This window comes from Manihot esculenta, chromosome 2, assembly GCF_001659605.2.
Source record: "Manihot esculenta cultivar AM560-2 chromosome 2, M.esculenta_v8, whole genome shotgun sequence".
Taxonomy (NCBI): domain Eukaryota; kingdom Viridiplantae; phylum Streptophyta; class Magnoliopsida; order Malpighiales; family Euphorbiaceae; genus Manihot; species Manihot esculenta.
The window spans coordinates 20,739,114-20,749,269 of NC_035162.2; the positions used below are offsets into that span (position 1 = coordinate 20,739,114).

Consider the following 10,156-nt stretch of genomic DNA (forward strand, 5'->3'; position numbering starts at 1 on the left):
ATTAAAATTTTAATAAATTAAAAAATAATTTTTTGAGATATGATTTTTAAAATAATAAATTGAAATATTAATTAAATATATTAAAATATTAAAATAGTTATCACACTATTAAACTATTAGATAATAAGTTCAAATTTAAAAGGTAAAAATTATAGGATATACTAAATAATTATCAACATATTAATAATTTTAAATCTAATAGTAAAATGATTATCATAATTTTAAGATTATCTAAATACTTAAAAAAATTATAGAATAATAAATTAATTAACCTCTATTTCAATAACATTAATAAATTTACTAATAAAAATTGAAATAATGCTAAAACCAATCGATAATTATCATAATAAAACATGTTAAATAATTATTCTCTCTTATTTTACATTATTATTATTATTATTATTATTATTATTATTATTATTATTATTATTATTATTATTATTATTATCATCATCATACAACATATGACAATTATCAATATAGTGGTAAATAAAAATAATAAATTTAATTAATAAAGAATATAGTAAAAAATAATAAATTTATTTTTGGAATTTCAAAATTTTAAAAATAAGGTTGTCAAGTTGAATAGTATTTGCTCTATCCATACTCTTACTACAGGTAGATATTGGCTGAGTACTAATCCAAATTAATGTGGAGGAATAGATGATTAATATGTTAATAAAATTAAATTATTAGATAATAATTTTAATTTAAAAAATATTATTGAATAATAAAATAATAATATAAATCAGTTATATCCTGATGATAATTTATATTTATTTAAAAATAAACATTAAAATAATAGTCATAATATTACATCCTTAGATAAAAAATTTAAATTTATAAGATGATAATTAATCAATATGAAATTATGAAAATTTATATCTAATTTCATTTAGACCTTGGAGGGATAGATAAGTTTTTTTTTTCTTATTCAAGAATTACTTTTCTAAATTTTTTTTTTGTTGAAAATTATTTTTTTAAATTTATTGTAATAGTCTTTTAAATTCATCATTTCTGAAAGTGTTATTAACTGCTTTTGTAAAAGATATATATATATTTGGGTTATTTCTTTTAGGATAAGGGGATTATTTTAATTTAATTTGATTATATATATTTTTCAAATAAGATTTTTAGTAAATTCTAAATTTTATAAGTATTATAATAAATATGATAAAGTATTATTAATTGCACATTAAAAATATATATTATCTCATATTTGTTATGGTATATTATTTATATAAAATAAAAATTTTAATTAAGAATTGTTAATTAAAATTTAAATTATCAAACAGAAAAATTTGGAAAAAAAATAAAGAAAAGCAAATATATATCTGCATGAATTACCTAGAAAAAAAAAATCATGCAAAGACATCCAAATTCATCCTATAATACAAAAAAAATATCAATTGAGTGAGACTATATCAATGGAAGTAAACAAAAATGATAAATTATTTGGAGAGAGAAAGTAATTTTACCAGCAAATGTACTGAAATGACAATGAGAATCTCAATTTTCTCACTTTGTTACTGGAATAACCAAGAGCTGGAACACAAATAATTAAGCCAAAAAAAACATAAAAAACGAGTTAAAATTAAAAAAAAAAAAAAAAAGAAGAAATAAAAGGAGGGCAAGTAAATAAAAAATAATTAAAAATTAACTTATAACTAATAAAATTAAAAATAATAATAATAATGAACCTAGATCTGAAGAATAAACCAAGATCTGCAACATGTAGTCCTTTGGAGCGGTGATTTTGGTGAGAATGATCAGCAGGCATGGGATGAGTAGCTAGCTAGCAAGCAGGAACTCTTCCATCTCTTTACACACAGCAACAACGGCAACGGCAAAAGGATCAGCCAGTGCAGAAAGCTCAACCACAGGCAGCTATGCAATGATAAAAAATAGCTATTAGGTTAGAAGATCGATGGATATCAGAGAATATAAAAACAAGGGAAGGGAAGGGAAGGGAAGGGAACATAAATAATTCACCAACCATGTCTTTTTAGGGGGTCCCGAAATAAAAGCTAATTATATATTTTAGTCAACCCTTTTATGCACTTTCACAATTTTAGCTATTTTTTTTTTAATTTTAATTAAAATTTTCATACTCACTTGAATCAAACCATATGTTCATGCAATAATTTATCAAAATAAAAATAATTCAATTAAACTATTTTTGGATAGGACTACACTAAAAAATATTAGCACCAACTTAGCCTAAAATTAATAGGTATTTTTATTTACAAATTAAGTATAGGTTAATAGTGGGTAAAAATAAGGTAAAAATTACTTTGGCTAAAATAATTTATAACAGAAGATTTATTTCTAATATCTATAAGCAATCCATTTAGAATAAGAAGCCTATTTACAAAAGTAATTTCTAAAATTACGTCAATTTTTAATTTAGAGTTAAAAAAAATTATTTTAGTATAGTAATAAAATATTACTTTTGCAGTAAACATTGTAAGCCAGTTTATATATGCACCTGTGAAATATTGGACCGCTCTAAAATAAATTCTATGTTATCTAAAAGAGACTCCTGGACTCGATATGCTCTATAGTGATTATGAACATACTGCACTTGAGTATTTTTCTGATGCTGACTGGGTGAGATCCAAAAGTGATAGAAGGTAGACTATAGGCTACTGTGTATTTGTTGGAGGAAACCTAGTGTCTTCGAAAAGTAAAAAGCTGATAAAGGACTATTTAGACTCCGTCAGGAGTTTTAACCAATGTCGTTTGGCTAAGACGAAATAAGAGAAAAGATAGGCTAAAAGACGAAAAGTCTTATTGAAATTTCTTAAAGATTGAAAAGTGTGTTTCTAATAGCCAAGGGAGGCTATTTATAATAGAAATAAAACCCTAATATGCAAAATTATAAAAATACCTAAAATATCTAAAAATAATAATTAAACTGCAAAATTGACCCCCTAAACGATGAAATTTCCATATCGAACTTTGTGACCAGGCCTATGGCCATTGTCACATTTTTGAAAGTCGTGCGTCTCAAAATTCCCTTTCCGAAAAGCTATCGTGGGTCTCTATCGGATGTCGGCAGCAAAAGTTAGGTCCGGTCCAAATCTGCCGTAAAGTCTAAGGCTAACTGTTCCATATCAAAAAGCAAAATGTGGTATCCAAATCCAGTTCCGAGTCAGAATACAGGGTCATGGTTCAATCTACTTATGAGATTCTATAGATAAATCATCTGTTGAAGAAAGTTAGTATGGATGTTGCGTCACCCGCGAAACTTTGGTGTGATAATTAGGTTGCTCTTTACATTGCTTCCAACCCAGTATACCATGAATGAACTAAGTATATTGAAGTTGATTGTCATTTCATCCGTGAGAAGATTCAAGAAAATTTAATCTCCATCAGTTATGTAAAGACAGAATAGCAACTGGGTGATCTACTCACCAAAACTTTAAATGGGTCTCGAATAGAATATATTTCTAACAAGTTGGCCATGATAAAAGTCTATACTCCAACTTAAGGGAGAGTGTTAGAGTGTGAACATAATCTATATATAATCATAGGAGATTACATAATCATAGGCTAATTAATTGATAGATAATTTTTAGAAGTTACTTTAACAAAACCTTATAATCTGTATATATATACACACTTATCTCAATAGAGAAGATATACTGGAATTGCTCAATTATTTCTTATCTTATTACATATATTTTCATTTAAAAAATAGATTATAATTTTTTTGAAATATAATTTTTTTTAGAAGAAAATTATTAATTAAAAATATTTTTTATATAAATTATTAATTAAAATATATAAAATAAAATGAATTTGAATATTGAAAATATTAATTGAGTTTGGCTGCGAATATAATAATATTTATAAGTAATTTTACCTGTTGGCATCTCTACTTTTAATTTCTATTATAAGTTAAAAGTATATGGTTATAAAAATATTAAATTATTTAAAAAATTGTTTTGATTAATATTTATTTATCTTATAAATATTAAACTAATAATAAAATTATATAGAAAATTTATTAATTATTGATATAATTAAATTTATATGTTCATAGAAAATGTAAGAGTTATAAATTCAATTTTTATAACAAAGTTTTTTTCCCTATTTTCATATATTTGTAATTTTTATTTAGGATAAATTATTAATAGCTTCTTATTTTGTTAAAAGTAACTATATAGTTCTTATTTATGAATCACTCTATTAAAATATTTATAAATATATAATAAAATTAAACTTTTTAATCTGTAACTAATATAAAATTTAGTCATTAATTAAAAATTTTAATTATAACAATTAAAGATTAAAATTATAACTATTAAAAAGTAATATTCTTTTAAAAAAATAAAAATATTTTAAGAATAAAAAAGTAAAAATTAATAAAAATATATAAAAAATTAAAACGAGTAAAAAAACATGTGTTGCAAGTAAATAAAATTAGTATATATAAAAGAGGGAAGATGAGTTGTTGTCTTAAAAAAAGTGTCTAAGAAAGGACAAATAGAATATAAAGCTAATTTTTTAATTTTTACTTTAAATTTTATGAAAAATTGTAGTTTAGCAAAATTAATAGTTCACTAAAATTAAAATTAGATAAAGAAAATGAGTATGGCTCCCCTCGCTCTCCTAACGAAAAGGATTAGATGATTTCAATCCTAACTCTAATCGCACCACAAAGAAGGTGAAGCATAGGGATCACATCCCCTCATTTGTGCAATTTAATGTGTCTTTCAAGGATAAAGTTCTAGGAGTTGCATATATGGATCATGAATCATTGGTAGTTCAGTTTACTGATTTTGATTTTAATAAATCGGAGGTTACTATTGATTTGACAAGCCTTTATCCGGTCATTTTTTCTCGGATGAGTTGGAGAATAACCTAGTAAGAAAGTAGAACAAAGCTCTTATCATCGCCTTTTAGGAAGAAAGATGGGCTTCAAAGCCCTTGAGACATGCCTCAAGGAGCTTTTGAATATGATGAAGTTCAATCTCTTTGATCTCGGCAACGACTTCTTTCTGGCCAACTTTTTTGATGATGAAGGGTACTGCAGAGCCCTTATAAAGGGGCTTTAGGTGGTGCTAGGAAGCTACTTATAGATTCAATAATGGCATCCCTCCTTTGATGTTTCGTCCAATGTTGTGGAATCAGTAGCGGTTTGGATCAGATTACCTGACCTACCCCTGCATCTTTACAACAAGAAAATGCTCCACGGAGTTGGCTTGTCAGTTGGTAAGCTTGTTAAAATCGTTGAAACCATCTCTGTGGTTTTAAAAGGGTAGTATGGGAGAATGGTTATTTCAATAAATATCACCAAGCCGCTTTTCTCTAAAGTGGATATTAGGGGTAGAGTTCAGTTGATTGAGTATGAAAACCTACCTCACATTTATTTTCAATGTTGACGGGTAAGACACTCTATACCTACTTACATTTTCAGAAAGGGTTGCTCTGAGATACCTAGAAGTTTAAATGCAAAAGAGTAGACTCCTCCGATGCTGGAAACTGCCTATGAGGAATGGATGGTTGTGACTCATAGAGGAAGGAAAGTGCATACTAGGAAAGTTTCGGAGAGCATTAATCAGGCTGGTAAAGGATCTCGATTTGATTCCTTAACAAAAGATGTAGAGATGGAAACTCTAGCTTATGAGAATCAATCAGTTGATGCCCTATTTGTGGTTAGTACTAGGCCTGTTTCTATAATGGATACCCATGAAAAAGGGAAGGTCAAATATGCGAAAAAGGCAGATATATATTGAGTAGGGGCACAATCGAAGCAAAAAGGATAGGGTGGAGATCCTAGGAAAAGGTATGCTCCTTCAAATCAACACGCTAGCAGATTCCCCACATATGTCAAATCCCATGTAGAGTTCTCATGCAGATATCTCATGCATGAAGACTTCCTTAGACCCTACGAATCATTTTTTCATTAGTATTGGGCCCTCGATGAAAGCTATAAATAAGGAGGCCCTTAACTAAAGCCATAAGTATGGGACCTCGGTTAAAAATAAGAACAATATTATGCATAGCAAACCACCAAATACAAGCCTTAGCTCCTATTTGATTCCTTTTTCCTCTATACCAAGCTTACTCTCTAGTGATGGGGCTCTTATGTAGGAAGCTTTACCATCCATTTCCACTCAGCTGGCCGTGGATGAGGAAATGAGGGTAGACCAAAATGGTGACAATGAAGATATGGAACTGGTCAACATTTGTAGTGATTTTGAGAAGGAACCATTTGTGGATCCTTACCTACAGGACTAAGGTTTGGTTTCGTTGTTTCCCGTTCTCTCTTCTCTTACATTTTTAATATGTCTGTGTTTATATGGAACTGCCAAGGAGCATGAAGCTTCCCTTTCTTTAATGCTTTCAGGTTATTTGTGGAGAAACGTTGGTCGGATTTAGTCGTGTTGTTGGAATCACAAATCAATAGCGACAAAGTAAATACATTTGTAGGAAAAATGAGTTTCCCTTATACTCACAGATTTGAAATAAAAAATTAATGTGTTAAAACTATTTCAAAATAAATCTGGTATACATTTAATTTATCAAATAAAAATATTTTATTGTAAAAAGTTTTAGAATATAATTTAGGTTAACGTTTTAATAACATATTATAGTGACAAAAAATATTTATTTAACAACAAAAAATATCATTATTAAAACTTTTAAAATATAACTCACTCTAAAAATGTTAGCCATAAATAATAGCAATGAAGAAAAATTGTGTATAAATATAAATTTTCTTTTATTTTTTTAGTTAACTTTTTTTAATTTTATTTTATATTATAATAAAAAATAATTTAATAGGATTAAATATTAATATAAACTCCCAACAATTTTAGTTAAAACTAGTTTTTTTACTGTGTATTATACATTGTATAATGGTTATTTAATTAATTATACATTTATTATTAATACTTTGTGTTACTACTAATTTTAATTATCTATATCTACACTATATATAAAAGTGAAAAGAAAAAAATATTAAAATATCATACCGCTAGATTATTTATTTATTTACTATTGAATTTAAATTTGAAAATAAATAAAGATTTTATTATTTAAAATAATTTAAATTTTAAAATCTGTTCTCTTTGTTTGATAATTTTTATTTAATTTTTTATTATTATTCAAAAATTATTATTTATTTTTCTTTTATACATATAATTAATATATAATTTTATTTAATTTTATTATATCTTAAAATAACCTCTCAATAATTATCAAAACCTCTCTTTTTGTTTAATAAATTTTTTTTTAAAAATGGATATAATTAAAAAATTAATATAAAAATTATTATTTTTAATATGTGTCAAAAAAGTAAAGTGTAAAACGGATGGAATATTACGGGTTACAAATTATTTTAGATACACGTACATTTAAATTTTTTTGTCTTTTAGTTTAATTAATTTTATTTATTATTAATATTTAAATATATTTTAATAATTCTTGTCTTCAAAGTTTAACCTTGATGTATTTTTGAGCATTCAAAACTTTGATATTTTTAATAAATCTAAAAATAAATTAAATAATAAAATCATTATCCATTATTATATATATAGGTTGTCATATAGAGAAGGATAATTATTAAAAATTAATAATTTTGATAATATTTCAATTTTAATAAATTAAAAAATAATTTTTTGAGATATGATTATGAAAATAATAAATTTAAATATTAATTAAATATATTAATATATTAAAATAGTTATCACACTATTAAACTATTAGAAAATAATTATCAACATATTAATAATTATCAACAAAATAATTATCAACATATTAATAATTTTAAATCTAATAGTAAAATGATTATCATAATTTTAAGATTATCTAAATACTTAAAAAAAAATTATAAAAATTCTAATATATTATCTTATGAAAGCATTTTTATCCAATAAATTAATTATAAAATAATAAATTAATTAAATAATTTGTTAAAATTATCCAAAATAATTATATATTTTAAACTCATTTATATAGCATTTTGTTGGATGGCTAATTAAGGAAAATGTCTTTATCTCCTTAATATTAAATTTGTTTTTCTAAAAAATTATAGAATAATAAATTAATGAACCTCTATTTCAATAACATTAATAAATTTACTAATAAAAATTGAAATAATGCTAAAACCAATCGATAATTATCATAATAAAACATGTTAAATAATGATTCTCTCTTATTTTACATTATTATTATTATTATTATTATTATTATTATTATTATTATTATTATTATTATAAAGATCATACAATATATGACAATTATCAATATAATGGTAAATAAAAATAATAAATTTAATTAATAAAGAAAATAAGAAAATAAGTTAGTTTACATGGTATGCTATTTCTTAATATATTTATATAATTTATTGTAATAGTCTTTTAAATTCATAATTTCTGAAAGTGTTATTAACTGCTTTTGTAAAAGATATATATATATATATATTGAAATAATGATAGTGTGAGGTCACTCATACTTTTAATTTGAATAAAATATTAATATAATTTTTAATTAAATTAAAAATTTTAAATGAAAATAAATTTATAATCATAATATAAAGGTAGGGGTATTTTTGATAAACTTAATATTCCCCTCTTTCCTACATTTAAATGTAGATATAAATTATAGGTGGATAATTATTTTTTATTTAAATGATTTTTTAAATACCTCTAAAAACAAGTAGTGCAGGACAAGAATCAATAAAAAAACTATAAAATATTTTGGTTATTTCTTTTAGGATAAGGGGATTATTTTAATTTAATTTGATTATATATATTTTTCAAATAAGATTTTTAGTAAATTCTAAATTTTATAAGTATTATAATAAATATGGTAAAGTATTATTAATTGCACATTAAAAATTATATTATCTCATCTTTGTTATGGTATATTATTTATATAAAATAAAAATTTTAATTAAGAATTGTTAATTAAAATTTAAATTATCAAACAGAAAAATTTGAAAAAAAAAATATAGAAAAGCAAATATATATCTGCATGAATTACCTAGAAAAAAAAAATCATGCAAAGACATCCAAATTCATCATATAATACAACAAAAATATCAATTGAGTGAGACTATATCAATGGAAGTAAACACAAATGATAAATTATTTGGAGCGAGAAAGTAATTTTACCAGAAAATGTACTGAAATGATGAGAATCTTTGTTACTGGAATAACCAAGAGCTGGAACACAAATAATTAAGCCAAAAAAACATAAAAAAACGAGTTAAAATTAAAAAAAAAAAAAAGAAGAAATAAAAGGAGGGCAAGTAAATAAAAAATAATTAAAAATTAACCTATAACTAATAAAATTAAAAATAATAATAATAATGAACCTAGATCTGAAGAACAAACCAAGATCTGCAACATGTAGAGTCCTTTGGAGCGGTGATTTTGATGAGAATGATCAGCAGGCATGGGATGAGTAGCTAGCTAGCAAGCAGGAACTCTTCCATCTCTTTACACACAGCAACGGCAACGGCAACGGCAAAAGGATCAGCTAGTGCAGAAAGCTCAACCACAGACAGGTATCCAATGATAAAAAATAGCTATTAGGTTAGAAGGTCGATGCATATCAGAGAATATAAAAGCAAGGGAAGGGAACATAAATAATTCACCAACCATGTCTTTTTAGGTGGTCCCGAAATAATTCACCAACCATGTCTTTTGAGCTATTAGGTTAGAAGATCGATGCATTCCACGTCATTTGTAATTATTGTACATACTAATTATTATTTTTCATATGTTTATTATTAAATTTTATATATAATATAATAATATCATGAAATAAATGTGAATTGGCGGATTAATCCAAATAATACTGGTCACTTTTAATAAAAATAATTATCGGTTAAAAAAAAGTATATATAAACCCTATATCAAAACTGTCCATTCCTATCACTTTTGAAGTATAATTTTAATTTTCACTCTAAATCACTTAAATTAATCACTTAAATTTTATTCCTTTTCAGTTATGTTATTTAACTCTAATTTCTTCATTAAAAATACTTAAACTTTCATTTTTACTTTTTTTTTATCTATTGTTTCAGGTTTTCATATTAATATATATAAATAATTTTTTTTTTCCTTTTTATCATCCATTTTCTAATTATGTTCACTACATTGGCTCTGACTATTTCAAAGTTGTTAGTGTTTTGCTA

The 10,156-nt window shown here is 24.2% G+C and overlaps 1 protein-coding gene across 15 annotated transcripts in view; it reads right to left on the bottom strand.

Annotated features, from left to right (window-relative positions):
- LOC110608867 (disease resistance protein At4g27190) overlaps positions 1 to 9,778 on the bottom strand; it is a 33,729-nt gene extending 23,951 nt beyond the window's left edge. For 2 of the 15 annotated variants that reach the window (XM_043954428.1, XM_043954426.1), the window contains exons 1-4: positions 9,332 to 9,771; positions 9,129 to 9,179; positions 1,701 to 1,887; positions 1,479 to 1,545 (exon numbers count right to left, since the gene is read on the bottom strand). The gene's annotated coding sequence lies outside the window, so the exon portion shown is untranslated. Of the gene's footprint in view, positions 1 to 1,347; positions 1,387 to 1,478; positions 1,546 to 1,700; positions 1,888 to 9,128; positions 9,180 to 9,331 lie in introns of all 15 variants that reach the window. The other 13 variants (XM_043954436.1, XM_043954434.1, XM_043954427.1 and 10 more) reach the window with 12 other exon arrangements.
- Between the last annotated feature and the right edge of the window lie 378 nt (positions 9,779 to 10,156).